Source organism: Pogonomyrmex barbatus, unplaced genomic scaffold (assembly GCF_055798465.1).
Source record: "Pogonomyrmex barbatus isolate J1 unplaced genomic scaffold, ASM5579846v1 scaffold8, whole genome shotgun sequence".
In the NCBI taxonomy this organism is placed as follows: domain Eukaryota; kingdom Metazoa; phylum Arthropoda; class Insecta; order Hymenoptera; family Formicidae; genus Pogonomyrmex; species Pogonomyrmex barbatus.
The window spans coordinates 2,715,593-2,730,398 of record NW_028297182.1 but is presented as its reverse complement, the minus strand read 5'-3'; the positions used below and the strand labels follow the sequence as shown (position 1 = coordinate 2,730,398).

Here is a 14,806-nt window from a genome sequence, read left to right as displayed (position 1 = left end):
CAGTAGAAACAGCAGTAGCAGCAGGAGCAGAAGGAGAAGGCGGAAGAGGGAGATCGCGAGGAGCGCCGGCAACTGGCACGCGGCCGTTGTGCGTTTTTCGCTCTTTGAATATTTCTTCCGGTGAGCGCGCGATCCAACCGGAGCAGAGACGTAACCCGCTTGAATAACAAGCGAACAGGAAGCGTAGAGCACGCGCCACTGGAAGAGCAACGCGAGCGACACGTCAACGACGAGGACGGAGTCGGTCCTTCCGTCGTAGCGGCTTTGCCGCCGCAAGAACTTGGCCGACGACGGCCGGTATTATATCGCGCGGAGCGGAGAAGTCCTACCCCTTCTCTCACTCGGCGCGCACGAAAGGGAGAAGAGGGTAATAGAGTGGGTGGAGAGACAGACGGACGGACGAACGGACGGACGGGCGGGCAGGAGGGAGGGGGAAGCGGCGCATCGCATTCGAGTCGCACGCGCGTGGAACACTCTGCCGACCGGTTATCGCCTTCAGTTGGCTCGTGGCTCGTGCGGAGCGTGGTCGTCTGTGCTACCTGTGTGTTCCTTCGGTCCGCGCACATTCCGCGTCGTCGTCGTCGTGTCGTGTCGCGTCGCGTCGCGTCGCGTCGCATCGCGTCGCATCGCATCGTGTCGTCGCCGTCGCGTCGTCTTCGTCGTGTTTCCCCGGCATAATAATGTGCCTATGACGAGGTGATGAACAGCCGGCGTCGCAGTGTCGAGCGTCTTAGTGACAGTGTTCGTCGTCCTGCCGATGGACGATGACGATTAACGGAGCGAACAGCAACAACAACAGCAGCAGCAGCAGCACCGTGGTGATCGCCTGTGCTCGCGCGAGGGAAAACAGTGTGCTCTGTGTGATCTAAGTGCAACTTCTCCGTATCTGCCCACGCGTATATATTTATATATATGTGTACGTATCGCACGTATACATACATATTTGCGCGAGCGCGTATGTATGCGCGACATTCATTCTTGGATTACGTTTCATCGTGCGGAGGAGCTGCCTTCGCGACCGTCTCTGATCAAGGATAATGCGTTATTGCGGTCGTTGCAAAGGTGAGTTTTCCTTTTTTTTTTTTTTTTTCTTTCTTGACTTTGAAACGCGTTGACGCGCGGAGATTGTTAGGATTATTCCGGTGCGACCATTGGCGCGCTTCTTTCCCGTCTCTATGCATCTCGACACGCGGACGAAGTTTCTAACGAACTAACGGATGACGAGACTCGTGCCTATACCTGGCGATCTCTCAAACATCTCGATCTTATTCGAGATTACATCTCGCAGTCTCTCTCTCTCTCTCTCTCTCTCTCTCATTCATAACCTCATTGTAGCGTCCGAAAAAAAAATCATCACTTAAAATTTTTTCAATTGCCAAGTGATGATCAAGTTACGATTACAGTAAAGTTCGATCGAACAGTGCGACATGACACGAATCCTCTTCATTCGGTCAAACGAAATTGTTACCCTCTCGAAAGTCGCTCGCGCTCGTTTGTTCAAACGAACGCGACTGTCGAGTCTCGCTACTCGAGTCGAGAATCGAAGATATCGAGAATCGTCGTCTCCTCTCGTCATACGCGCAGAAATTCAATTTTACGAGTAGAAAGAAGAGAGAGAAAAAGAGAACAAAAAAATCCTCTCATTTCTCTCTCCATATTTCGAGAGAGCGTTTCTCCGCGAGTCCGGATCTCTCCGCCGTTGCTGTGATGTGTTACGTATCGCGTTTCTCGAGTCGTGCAATTTTCGCGAAACGCGCCAGTGCACTATTACCAGCGAGCGCTATAGTAACACGAGTAGTCAATAGAACGGCGGTGCAGTGAGTGAGGCAGTCGTTAATTATTTATCGATGTTCACCGCGGAGTCCTTTTCCCCGCGAAGGGCGAAACTTGGCATCGACACGAAATCCCGCGTCGATCAACGCGGCTCTCTCGGATATATCGATCGGCGGGAAAACGCCCGCGATCTTTCTCTCTCTCTCTCTCTCTCTCTCTCTCTCTCTCTCTCTCGCTCTCGCTCTCTCTCGCTCTCGCTCTCGCTCTCTCTCGCTCTCGCTCTCGCTCTCGCTTACTCTCTTGTGCTCGCTCGTTCATTACGTTGCGATGCTGGATATTCCGACCGACACGACGAGACGCTTTCACAACGGGCGATTGTTCTTAAAGACGTGTCATTCCGTCCTGCTCGCGCTCTGCGCTCTCGTGGCACTCGGGGGGGACTCCCGATTAGAGCGAGCAAAAGACACGCGGGAGACGACGCGACGGAACGAAGGGGGAAACGAGACGGTGGAGAAGGAGGAGGTGGAGGCGGTATTTAGAGACGATCATCCGTTCGTGGACGCGTGCGCGAGTCGACGAGAAGCAGAAAGTCACGTCCGCTGTAATCTTTGATAGGCTCTATGGCTCTCTGTAGGTCATAACGCATTACGAGTCGACGTATTAACAGCTCTCGTCCACCAGGACTCTCCCCTTCCCCGCAAGAATCGAGATATCCAAGATTGAAAATTGACCGTCAAGATCCCATCGCGCCTTGCGAATTTTTTTTTTTTAAATATCACCTGACTACTTTCATCGCGAGTACTACAAGTAGATAAAGCGGAGCGATGTAAATGCGCGTTACGCGTAGAATCTAACGATATGACATTACTGAGAGCAACGCGCGATAATAATAACAATAATAATAATAATAATAATAATAATAATATCGGATAGATATTTGGATCTTATTCAAATATTATTGACAATTAACCTCTCTCGTTTGCAATTCCACATTTTATAATCTATACGATAATCGATACTATCTCATATATACAGAGCACTTCTTTTCCCTCAAGGATACATCTGTTTAAATATGACACTGCAGAATCCTTGTAGATCGAATATTCTCGATCGTAGCGAATCTATAAACGTCCGCGTGAGATTCTCGATGACACTGTATTTTCGGAAATAACCATCCCGTCACGAGCGGGACGCATTTATAGTCCGTTTGTCTCTGAAATCTATTTGTAAAATAATATGTTGTATTAGAAAATAATACGACTTCATTGAGAGGCGATCGCTCGGGATCGGCACGAAGCCATCTGCAATCTGGCAGATCTGAAATGGACAAGGATCGTATAGTCGCGCGATTGTGCATTTGGCCGCGAATGTGAATTTAGCGGAAGCGGTGGATTCAACGGCCTCGCGATTATCCGCGATCTTTTCGGCTTTTACGGAAACAAAGGCCGCGATGCGTCCGTGCGTGCGTGCGTGCGTGCGTGCGTGCGTGCGTGCGTGCGTGCGTGCGTGCGTGCGTATGCGCGCGTGTTTGTTTGCCGAGCCTCGCATCCTCGTGCGGCACGTACGCTTTTATCGATAAGCGCATTACTCGAACGCCGCTTCGTAATCTGCGACGTGCGACCTTAATTATTCGCTCGTCGATTAATGATTAACTTATTCCCATTTTGCCGACATGACCGCGAGTTTTACATTGTCCTGTCACGCATAACTTAATTTGGTCACTTCTTGTTTATCTATTCCGGCCTTGGCATTAGATACAACGTCGACGACTCCGCATTATTCCGCATTATATCCAAACAAATTTTTAATCTCGCGTACTCCTAATATATCGAAGGAAATATAATTAAAATTTAAGAAATACAAAACCGATTTTGTTATGTTATATATTTTGGTTTTTAATGTGGAATAAGTATGTATTATTAAATTTTTGCGCATGATAACAACGCTTGATTTTTTATTTCTTAATTTTTATTTATATTTCCCATCATTTTTTTGGCGATTTGTCAAGTGTTCTCTGACACACTTTATTAATTAAAAATTACCTTCTCATTAATTGATCTATCCAGAGATGTATTCGTTACTTGAACATTTTTTTTTTTTTTTAGTTATTAGAAAAGATAACAATTTGCTTTCGAATAAATATATTTCACCAATAATAAATGTCGTTATGTATAATCTTTCCATAATGTTCTATTTTTTTTTTAACGTACGCATATATTCTGTACGCGAATAGACATTTATCAGACAATCTCGCGACTTTGGCCTTGTCGAAAAAGAAGGTTTTATATCTCTTTCGGCGATGATAATCACCGCGACATTGTCACCAACATTTGTTATCGGTCACCGTGGTGAACGTGGGCGTAAAGTCATAAAATAGGGATGGACATTTAAAAACAAGTACCAAGATTCCTCCATTTGTTTGATATCTCGTCGCGAACTAACTTACGTGATGAATATGTAAACGTTTCGACAACGAGCGACTTTCGAACGAGGTTATTAGACAATCGCGCGGATGAATTCCAAGTGAAAACGAAGGGCGAAACGATTAATTTCCGAAATTGGTCATCCTGGAAACTTTCGATGTATCGCAAACGAGGAGGCTCGCACGATCGGAAATTGAGCTTATATTTCAGGATATTTTAAATTATTCGCGGATTATGGCCGGCAGGGGAGAAAAGTAAACCGTGCTCTTTAACGTTTGGGGCGATGTAATTTATTGATACTTGTCTCATAAAGTATCTATGCCGGTTTTAGTATCGCAAAGTGTATCGAAGCAGGCATTTCGTGCCTGCCGAGACCGAGTGATAATCTCGGCAATATTGAACACGCAGTATTTTCCATACTTCGGCTATCTAATCGTTTTTCTAGTGACTGACAGTGTCTTGCGTCGACTCGCTGCACTGTACTTATCGGCAGATAAATTTCCACGATAATTTTCCAAAGTATTCACGCAGCGATTTTTCACGATCGTAAACATCATTTACAAGTATTTATGCTCGTTTGTGATTACCAATATTGACCGTACATTTTATATATGTAAAGATTAATTAACGCGATATTTATCGAAGATATTATTTTCGAGAAGCGTTAATTATGAGGTGTTGATGGATAGCTTTTTAATATATCTTACGAAAAAAAAAAAAAAAAAAAAAAAAAAAAAAAAAAAAAAAAAAAAAAAAAAAAAAAAAAAAAAAAAAAAAGAAAAGAGAAAGCTTAAGAATGATAAATCGTTTCCCAAGTGCATGGAGATGTGTGTGATACGGGCGAGATAATTGAAAAGTCACGTACCGAACGATTGTGATATCTTGAAGGCCTGCAAAGCGATCTCGGCGGTGACATTAAAGTCAACGATTGTGCGAGACTCGGTGAAACAAATTAACCTTTGGCTCTTGGGTTCTCAAAGTATTGTTGTTGAAAAAGAAAAAAATTATTCGAGTCTCGTAAGGAGATCAGAATGCATTCTGTAGATATGCATGTCCGTTCGTTCGCGAGATAAGCGAGAACGGCGAGAACGCATGACGGCCGGCAATCGTTCACTTTGAAGGAAGTCAAAACTATGTCAGGATCCCTTGACATTTGTGTGTCGCCGCTTCGGCATGGCGACCTTGTCCGCTCTTTCCCCTCCCCCTCCCCCTCCCTCCGCTTTTATTATCCGCCCCACATTCGCGCGTAGGCGCGTTATGGCAACGCAATCGATTCGCAGTAAATTTTGATAACGGCGAGACGTTGTAGCGCGGCACGTTATCGAAATTAGCAGCCCACGGGTAAAAAGAGCGCGACGAGGAGAGCCGGCTTTATCTAAACCTAATTTCCGATAATTAGAAACCAGTTAATGCAGAGGCGTAGCGTAGGAGGCGCGAGAGAACGAAAGCCGCACGGCGCAAGGTGTATATATCCCTCCTATCGACAATCGCATGGTTTATCGGCGCTTTTTAATGATGTCGATCGTAAAGACGATATACATCTTTACGTGCCACTATTAAATCATTCTTCCGCGTGTGCACACGTAATAATGGATAGTGCCTCCTGTAACCCACACTTTTCGGTTCTTATTTCTATGTTTCGTAAATATGTATATATATATTTTTACTCGTTGAATTTGCATTTAATTATTGCAATTATTGAAAAGCGATATTCGACCTTTTACCTTATATGTCTCATCGGAAGGTAAAAAAACTCGGAATAAAATACTCGTTAAAATAAAATTTACACACACACACACACACACACACACACACACACACACACACACACACACACACACACACAGAATTTTTTTATTCGAACATTTTTGGAAAATTTTTTTTCAAGTCAAAGTCTCCTTGCTCAAAGATTTTTTTAAATTTCAATACTGAGTCAGTATATATGATCAGGCGTCTCTTTCGAGATTCCTGTTAATGAAATTCATGTGGGATGTGGCATTAAAATCCGATACGGTATATGACGTATACGTGCCGCCCCGATATATTCATGGCTGCGCCATTCTCGCTTTTTGCAGCGGCTACCAACCTTCTGCTTCTGCGATTGTCGGAGCTTTCACCTAGGGTTGCGGAGACGGATCTACGGGAGATCTAGCGGGGAGGGGTATTTATCGAATGTGTACGCGACGAGTGCATAAAACGCGGGAGACAAGCGCCGAGTCGCGGGCGCGGTCCGCGCGCGTTTTATCGCGCGCCGCGGCGCGCCGAGTCGGTTTCGTTTTAAAAGCCTTCTAATCTCGATACAGGCACCGTGGCTGCGGTGTGGTGGCGCACGCACACCAATATCAGAAATAGGTTTGTTTAAAATAAGCGCGCACACGCTCGATGGCGCGTACGCCGAGCTTGCCCCAGGGACGTGTTGCGGTGCGCGTTTCACGAATCCGCGATCGGAAATTCGTCATGGCGAGATCGCGGATTTGAAACGCGCAGCAATTCACGCGCGAGATCAATGAATTTGTGCCTTACTATAATTCGTTGTCGTTACAGCACCGTACGTACGCGATGCTGCTCGTTTAAAGAAACGCATTGAGGGGGGGGGGGGGGAGGAGAAAGTCCTTTTGTTCCTCGAAATTATCGAGGCTGATTTGGAAAGCAGCCGATCGAAGCGCGCGCGAGAGAGAGAGAGAGAGAGAGAGAGAGAGACTCTCTTTGATAAACCAATGCGGCTAAGTGTATTCCATATTCTCCGTTCTATTAAAGACCCGCTCGATCGCACATCGGTTGAAACAATTCCAGTACACAATTCCAGTTTGTCGCGCAGTTACATTCCTCTCGCGAATGATGTATTCATCTCGCAGGTTACGCTCTATCAATAGATTCTCGTTGATTATCTTATGGCATGGCGCGCGCGCGCGCGCGCGCGCGTACTTGTGGCGCGATCTGCGTCGTACAGGTAAATCATTTTCAATCGATTTTCCATAACGATATAATAAAGTCGCACCCGGGTGACTGTATATAGATAAATCTCGAGTGGAGACTGCATCAAAGAACGCGCGCGAGCGCCGATCTGTCCTTCTAGTTTTCGTCGTAGCGGTGAACGCGCTATCGGCGCAAGCTCGTGTGTTGATCTGACGTAATCTCAGAATATAATGCCGTCGTTTCATGTGGAGTGCACGGCTGTGAAAACGAAAACAACAGAGCAACCGTTTCCGCGTGGAGAAGGGAATGGTGGCGGTGAGCGCCGAATGCTGCTAGGAGGTAATGCGGAATATTTGCAGCAATAGCGATGTACTCATACCTAATGATCCAGAAAGAGAGAGTGACAGAGAGAGAGAGGGGGGGGGGGAGGGAGAAGGAAACGACAAAGGAGAGGGAGAATTGAGTCATGCATGTGTAAAAGTGAAGCAAATTTTTTTCAGCAGACGCAGGACGTTTTTTAAAATGTTTTTTAATGCACAGACACGTAGTGCAAAAAGTCGTCCTTACAATTTTCCATGAATAACCCGTTGCCTTCACGAATAATTTTAAAATTGCTGTCGTGAAACGGAATATCAAAATCTAGGTTTCTATCGTTCATAAAAATAGGTGCAAATTGAAAAATACATATTTTGTAAATTTGATCCATACTTTATACATATTTTGTGAATTTGAGATTTCTTTTTTTAGCTTCTAGGTTAGAGTTTGATTAAATATCCTTGATACCAAACCGACGTTTATACGCGACGAAATGTTTACTGAGAATTTTAAGAAAGAATTAACTGGAAATTCGTGAGTAAATCCTCTACGTGCCATATCTCGCGACACGCCCGATATATTTTACCTTTTACCGTTCTATAATCTCTAATTATATCCGCGTGTTTTGTAAGATTAGGGTCAGGCGACATCTGAGTCGCGCGAGGCGAAACGTCGGAGTTAATGGTTCGCGATGCTCATAAAAGCACGCTAAACAAGTGGGAAGGGACAGTGCTATTTACTAAATTGGCAAATATCATTGAGTCAGGAATATCGTCACCTTTTGATTGCGCACTCCTCGCTCGCTTGCCGGGGCGAGTGTACTTATTTGTCAAGGCCGAGGCGGCGGAGACGCCTCGGAAACTGACGAGGAATTATGTCAAAGCGGCCGGTACATTGCATTTACCTTGGCGCGATGGCACGTAGAAAATTGCGAACAACATATTTTTTGCTTGCTACGTATTGCCGATCGTGACGTGATCATCGCCGTCCTCGCGATACCCCCGACTTTTTCTTCGCGTGTGTGTTACGACAATCGAAAATCAAGCCGATTCTTAATTTCTCGCCATACGCAACTTCCGGTGTGCGAAAAATTTACGACTTTAATGGCTACCGCTTTTGATTAGCTTGGAGTCGATTTTTCTTTTTAATTAAAGTCAATTTAAAATCACATTTAAAAAAAATTATGTAGTTTGTGAAAGACTTGCGGGCTGAAAAAGACACAATGGAATGGTCTTTTGAAATGAATAATGACGCAGAGAAATAAGTTGTAGCTAAAAACCAGCTAACTCATAAAGCAAGAAACATTTTTCTTTATATGCGCTACCGTCTTTAACGTCTTTCGAAACTCGCATGACAAATTCCGCTTTGGCGAAATTACACCGTAATACGAGAAGATACGCATGAAGAAATAATTCAAACGAGATTTTCTACGAGGCATAAGAGAAATTCCGTAATCGTACGATTCGAATTTCGAACTCCGCGTTGCCGCGTCGCGGTTCCCGCGAGAACGCGTCACGGGTCCTCTGGTTTCGCCTGTACTACGATATATTCGAAGCACATAAAATCCTGACGAGGATTGTCACTCGTCCCGAAGACGCTTGCGCAAACTGTGGACATACGCGTACGTCGAAATTCGCTGGTTCGGCTTGTGAAACGTTTATTTGTCGACTATCGAGAGAGGAGGGCGCCGGGCAAGCGCAGCCTTCGAGCGTTTTATTCTCGCACGCGCGCTCAAGGTGAGGTGTAATTAAACTTTCATAATTGTCCGTTGCATAATGAGGACGAGACTCCGAGAGAGAGAGAGAGAGAGAGAGAGAGAGAGAGAGAGACTCGTCCACCATGCGGTTCGCACTTTGAATCCGAATCGACAACTGCTGTCGGTTGCTGTCGCGGCCGACGGCTCGCTGCGCAAATGCTCTTTTTTTTTTTGCCGCATGCTTTTTAGACGGGAGATAAAAAAGGATGTAATAAATAGGGAATGAAATATCACGTTCGCGATCCTAAATGCTGAGTGCAAGAAATCGATAAGAAAACGGACATGGCCGAAGCAGGTCGGCTGGTTCTTGTGTCATTGGCGATCTTTCCTTCTGCGAGATGAGATATCGGTACGAGTCTTTTTCATGTGCGTATTCGTATTTAATAGAACGAGTATATCTTACATTTTTCGGATTCGGATAATCTGCAATTTATCTGAAAAAGATAACATCTTGAAATGAACGCGTTAAACGTCATAATTTAATGATTTAATGATTTTTATTAAGCCAAGTTTTTATATATTAATGCGCATTAAAACGATATATTAATTTGTATTAAAATTTGTATATAAAATAGGATATGAATATGCGGTTTCCAGCTCTAAAATTAACCGGAGAGAAATTATATTGGTCGCAAAAAACGAATTTGGATACTATTGATCGCGTTCGTTATACGAATATGCGCGACCATAAATAACAATTATACTATTTGTTCTCGTATTCGTTTCGATGTTTCTCGCAGAGTACGTATCCGATTACCGGCGAAATTGGCCGCCGGTTGATCGTTTATATCATGAAATTAAATCGTTTGCAATTGATACCGCGCGTTTTATTGACCAACAGGTAGCAAATGTTGATTCGCGCTCGGTGCCCTAAAATAAAGTCTGATACAAACATGCGAATATGCACCTCCGGGGGGGGGGGGGGGGGAGGAGGGCGCTAATTAATTAGACGCGCGATCGTGCATCGTTCCCGATTAACAATCCGCCGTCATTTGCGTCGCGTACGTTAAGCGCACGTTTCGTCATCGCACGCGTGCGTGCCTGCGCACGCACGTTACACTTTAAAGCGTCGATCGCGCAGCTTACGCGACGTGCGCCGAAGGTAAGACATAAAATTCTGCGCGATAAGAGCCCAGCTGGAAGGCCGGCGATTTGACGTTTTTAACAAGCGAAGAATAATATTATCATATGATTTGGCATACAAAGCTTTCTAGGTAAGCTTTTTATTCCGCGAACTCTCGGACTTAAGCTTTCATCTATCGAGTCGATCTTGGCGTGAACAGAGCGGGGAGTTTCGAGAGAAAAGTGCAATTGCAAAACACATATATTGATCCAGAAATATATTAATAAAATTAAACGATGCAAAAAGCTTTTATCGATTAAGATTTTTTTAATGAATATTTTTTGTTAATTCTTTTCAATTTTTTTTATGTAAAAGTTAAAAGAGTAAGAAAATTAATATTTATATAATATTTATTTTGATCACGAAATATTTTTATTTATTTTTGTATTAATCTTTTATTTGACTTTTTTACTTAGAACTAACAATCTTTTTATGAAGAATTAGATGTAATTAATTTACCTAAAAGTGTCATACTTATCACTGTTATAAAATTATAATTGCTTTAAAGATGACTACGTTATCTTAAAGCATATTTTATCACTGATAATGATCCAGCTTTATATAAGTGTTCAAGAAGGATATATACATCGGTACGGACGTGCAAAATTGAATATCATTAAAAATCCAACATCTTTCTATTATTTTACGAATAAAATAAAATTTATATTATGAAAGTACAAGCATGACAGAGATGCATATCCCCGCGTTATCAAAAAGTATAATTTTCGTCGTTTTTGCGCCCTATATAATTTCTTCAAGAGAAAGAGATATTTGGTAAATTGCGGAGTTATTTTCATAAAATAACTCCGCAATTTACCAAATGATGCGAGAATTTCGCAGAAAAATTGGAAAAATTTGCCGAGGTTGGCTAACTTTGCGGCAGCGAAGTTTCGAAGACCCGAGGAAAGAGGACCAGGGTGGAAAGAGGGGGGGAGAAGGGGGGAGAGAGAGAGAGAGAGAGAGAGAGAGAGAGAGAGAGAGACGCGACAATCGAGAACGGGACGCGTCGATTAGCCCGAGGCGATCGCGCGTGGCAAGGACGCGTCTCACGTTACCGCGCGAAGGCTGTAAACCATCGGCTGTCATTCGCGCCTTGTACATTAACCGCTCATTTCTGCGGCGCGCGTGCGTGCATGAGTGCGTACGTCGTGCGTGAGCGCGTGAGTGCGTGCGTGAGTGCGCGCCACTGTCGTGCCGCGCGGTAATCGGCCGATTATAACTTGCGCGGCTTGCGCGACCCAACTTTCTATCTCAAGATACGGATGATTCTCGGATGGAAAACCCACTACCCGCTTTACGCTTACGTAGAATTTCACTCACGGGGCCCCGAGATCGACTTTACGAGCGGACTCGAATGTGAAAATTTCGAAAGCTCGGGAAGCTCGCGCTCCGCGCGATTTGCGGAAATGGCACACAACATCATTTCTCTTCTTCCGCTTCTCTACGACGTGGCCCCCGGTTTCGCGTATAATTCGACGTGCGAGCCCCCCGTCGAATTATAGCCAATTAACCGCGTTCGACGTAGCCAATTAGATAAGAGAAACACCGGCGGGATCGGTAGCATTTTCCTTTCACTGCGAAGAAAATAATCGTTATCGTGTCACCGAGATGCACTTTCCCAGAGTGCAGTTAACAAAGTTTAACGCTTTCTTCTGCGTTTCGTAGCGCGCGCGTATCGCTACCGTGGAGGTAACGATGCTGTTTCGCGGAGAACATTGATATCGTTGTTATCATAATATGCAGTTTTATAAAAAAAAACCAGAGCAAGTAAAATTATACCGTAATATTCCCCGACTATAATTAAAAGACTTCGGTTTCTTCGGTAAGATTCGATTGATAATTTTTTTTTTTTTTGTGATTTCTCAAGCAATTTCCTGAATCTCTGTTCTTTTGCTACGGCACTGTCGGATCTCGGTGCGCAATGGCCAATCACTTTTCATAGGATCCTCGGATCGATCGTGTCTCTGTTAGCTGAGCGTTACGTTCACTTAGTTGCACCGAGCACAAGTTACTTTTACGGAAATTTCACATCAAACTTTTATTTCTCGTGCTTTCACTACTGAAACGGATAAAAGTGTATTTTACTTGTTAGCTCCGCCATAGAAATGTGTTTAAAAAAATTAACATTTTATGTAAAGATGCCTTGAAACTTAATTTGATTTAAAGTTTAATTTGTAAAAAATTTATGTTAACTTACTTTTCAAAAAAATTACAATTTAATTATGGGATATCCGTAACGATATCTTTTCAAATCTTATTTTCCACGAAATTTTTAAAAACGCGCACAGGAAAATTCGTTGATATCGTTAACAAAATCTCGGATTTATATTAAATAATCGAGGTAGCGATATTATACGATATCGCGAAATAGCGATATATAGCAATAAAAATCTATTATTCGAATGAAACCAAAGGAAGCACGAATCCTTGTGCGAGAATCCTTTTCTTTGAAATAAATATGTTATATATGTAATAAAGCCGACCTTGCGAGGTCATTTCCTTAGCCGCGTTATCCCGCGGTCAGTTTAACCCTGACATAGATAAAATCATCGCACGCTGCTTCGAACTATATCAAAAGTTTTCTTGCACAATTTACGCCACGTCCTTTTTACCGGTATGTACCGTACCGTACCGTCAGCGGCTAAAACGACGTTATTTCGGTACCGCCGCGTTAACTTATAGGCTCTAAGGCGCACATTCTCTCTCTTCTCTACTTCCTTGTTTTCCAGGCCTCTATATATACGCGCGATGAAACTATAAATGGACGATGAAGAAAGTATGCGCCTCTCCAGTTGTACTCGGCTTACTCACCGATCTCGCTCGCTTGATCTCTCTCCGCCAGCAAGATCGTTGAGATCAGACCGTCTCCGCCGATTTCTATATGCGGACAATTTTTCGACGTGTCTCGACGACCTTCCTCAGATGTGTTTATCTCGCGTTTAATTTTTTTTGCCGTCTGACGTGTAAATTCTGATAATCCGAAAACAATCGTATTTTTCCTCAAACTCTTTTCGCGGAGTACGTCAATCGCCTTGACCAAGTTTGTATTAATCTTTAAAATTATTATTTCTCGCCGTTTTAGCACTGTCGTAAGAGTTATACCTCATTATTTTTCTTCTAATTTCGCTTTATTTGATTTATCCTTTTTTTTTTTTTTTTTAAATATTACGAAATTAATCAAAATATTACGAAGAATATCTGTCTTTGTAAGAAAATAATAAAGAACCTATAAATTAAGAGGATAAAATTTTGAATTAAGCGAAAGAATTTTTTTCATTACATATATTCTCTCAACAAAAAGCTCCTCGCGCTCTTCTCGTAAAGTTTAAAAAGAAACCGGAAGTCACTCGGCTTACATTTTCGCAATGGTTCACAATGTCGGAGCCGAGTACGCGTGGGAGAAACGCGCGACAGATCGCCGCGCAGCGATCTCCATCGCGGACCATCGCCTTTATCTCCAGGATACGCCGGTGTATAACAACAACAGCGCGCGCCGTGGATCGGGTGATATTTATGTAACGGTCAAAGGGGTTAAGCGTTCTGGGAAAGTTTCCAGAGCAACGATTGGCCGGCGGCTTCCGTGATTTCGTCACCCGCCAATCAACGCCCCGAAACAACTTTCTCCGAATCCTGACAGGACAGACCTTCTCCGGTGCGCTCCATTATTTGCATAAATGCAACGACCGGCGCCGTGCATTCCGTGTATTCCGCGCTTCGCGAGCGCGAGCGCGAGGAAGCAAGAGGAATGAGATGCCATTTACGTGGTTGTCGATCTCACCGCCCTCGCGTCTCGAGTTTCGGCTGACTTTCGAGGAGGGTTCCGCTCGATTTCTAATTGCCGCGTCGCGACAGGATGTTCACTGTCTCCGAACACCGTCGCCGATATCAATCAGATCTCTCCAGATGAGACCTTTATTTTTGTCCAGCGAAAGCTTGACAGAAGATCATTATTATCATCCGCCGTAACTTTCTAATTTTCCATATCGGCTATTTCTTCAATTAAATCGCGGATTTTATCGCGCGTTTCAAAATGAAATTCGTCCCCGCCTCGGACCGAGCGAGGAACGCTCTGGGGCTCTGGTAATTTCAAATAATCAAAATGAGCGTTCGGAATTTAATTAGCCGACATCTCTCCCTTTATCTTTGTAGACTGTAAAATCTCTACGGATACTACGTGTCGCGTTCGTACATTTTGGATGACGAAGAGTCTGTCGATCATTCTCATGCACGAGCGGTCTCAATAATTAATTGTGCATTAATTATCGGAGATCTCTGGTCTTTTTTTTTTTCCTCGCGCGTAATGCCACGCGCGTGTACGATTCCACGCGCGACAGCAGCGTCGACCTTGAGAGGCATACGTAGATTTCGACATATTCGTTCATACGTATTCATAACATACATACGTACGGACAGACGGACAAAAGACGAAGGTTTCGGGCGCGGATGTTGCGCCACGGTTGAATCACTAAGTTTCTTCCGTCCTACTCGCTCTATTTGTTT

The 14,806-nt window shown here is 43.9% G+C and overlaps 1 protein-coding gene across 3 annotated transcripts in view; it reads left to right on the top strand.

Moving 5' to 3' along the window:
• The first annotated feature begins 505 nt into the window (after nt 1-505).
• tna (Zinc finger MIZ domain-containing protein tonalli) overlaps nt 506-14,806 on the top strand; it is a 37,153-nt gene continuing 22,852 nt past the window's right edge. For 2 of the 3 annotated variants that reach the window (XM_089084056.1, XM_089084057.1), the window contains exon 1: nt 506-1,062. The gene's annotated coding sequence lies outside the window, so the exon portion shown is untranslated. The remainder of the gene's footprint in view (nt 1,063-14,806) is intronic. The other variant, XM_089084059.1, reaches the window with a different exon arrangement.